The sequence below is a fragment of the Apium graveolens genome, unplaced genomic scaffold (assembly GCF_009905375.1).
Source record: "Apium graveolens cultivar Ventura unplaced genomic scaffold, ASM990537v1 ctg3311, whole genome shotgun sequence".
NCBI lineage: Eukaryota > Viridiplantae > Streptophyta > Magnoliopsida > Apiales > Apiaceae > Apium > Apium graveolens.
Genome location: NW_027418031.1, coordinates 100,780 through 102,295, shown reverse-complemented (window position 1 = coordinate 102,295; position 1,516 = coordinate 100,780).

Below are 1,516 nucleotides of genomic sequence, written 5' to 3'. Positions count from 1 at the left end.
CTTCCCCATATGTGCAGGAGAGAGTTCGATCCTTGACTCAGGCTGCAGTAAGAGAGCTCGGACCATTGACTGTTTCATTAGCTCCGAGTTTAGAGCTGTTTAGTACCAGGATCTTGTGAACTGGTTAGTATTTGAGTTAGGATCCATTGGTGGCAGTTGCAGTGGCTAGATTAGACTTGTTGCAGTGAGAAACAGAGCTCGGAGTTAGTTGTAGGAGTTCTGTAGATGCTTTTCTTATGTATATTTTCTATGTATTGTAGCTTGTATTAGGCGGGGCTGCTATGACAGCCAATTTTATTGTGTACTTAGTATGTTATGAGTGTTATACTGTAGTTGTTAGATGGATTTGTATTGTTGTTGTACTATTATTTTCTGATGTTACGGTTGTCGGTTTTATTTTATTGCACTTTTGTTATTACTGTTATTGTTATTGTTGTATTTGTTGCTGGATTGTTGAATTTAGTTATGCATCATGGGTGGACCCCAAATAAACAAGGAAGGGAATATTTAATTGTGACCGCATTCTCCTGATGCATAAAACTGTTGCTACCCGGGGGCACGATTTTCATATAAAACCTTTTTGTTGTGTTTCAGGAGAATGCCTCCCAAGACAAATTTCCCTTCCAATTCCTCCAGCAGGAACTCTGAAGGGGGTCCAATCATGGATAGATTACTAGATTTGCTGCGCCAACAGTCTAATCAGATGGTTCAGCAGCAAGAACAATTCCAGCAGCAGCAACAACAATTCCTACAACAGCAGCAACAACAGCAGCAATTTATACAACAACATCAACAAATCCCACAACAGTTACAGCTTCAACAATAACCCCAGCCAAGAGAGTTGAACCAGACTGTTGGTTTCAAGTCTTTCCAGTCAGTTAAACCCCCAGAGTTTAAGGGCGAGGTAGACCCGATTGCTGCTAGAATTTGGCTTAAAGAAATGGAGAAAGCCTTCACCCTTATTCAGGTGAGTGATGATTCTAAGTCAGATTATGCTAGTTATTTTCTGAAAGGTGAAGCAAGTTTTTGGTGGGAATCTGCGCGTGCCTTAGAAGGAGAGGGCCATGTTTCTTGGGCCAGATTTATGGAGTTGTTTCTAGAAAATTATTTTCCAGATTGTTTGCAGAGTCACTTGGAAGTAGAGTTTTTGGAATTGAAGCAGGAAGAAAGGAGCGTGGCTGAGTATGAGGCCAAGTTTACGGAGTTGGCTCAACTAGCCCCTGGATATGTGAACACTGAGATTCAGAAAGCTAGGAGATTCCAGCAAGGACTAAAGCCGGAAGTTCGTAGTGGAGTGGTGGCCCTACAACTTAAGACGTATACCTCTGTAGTTCAAGCCGCCCTAGTGATTGAGAGTGATCAGAAGTTGGCCTCCAAGGAAATGGGTGATCGAAAGAGAAAGTTTGAAGGTGGTACAGGTAATGCAGACCAGGAGGAGTCTAGTCAGAAGTTCTCAAGGAAGTTTGGCCAGAATAGGAATATGAGATTTAGAAGGCAAAGCATAGCTCAGACAAAT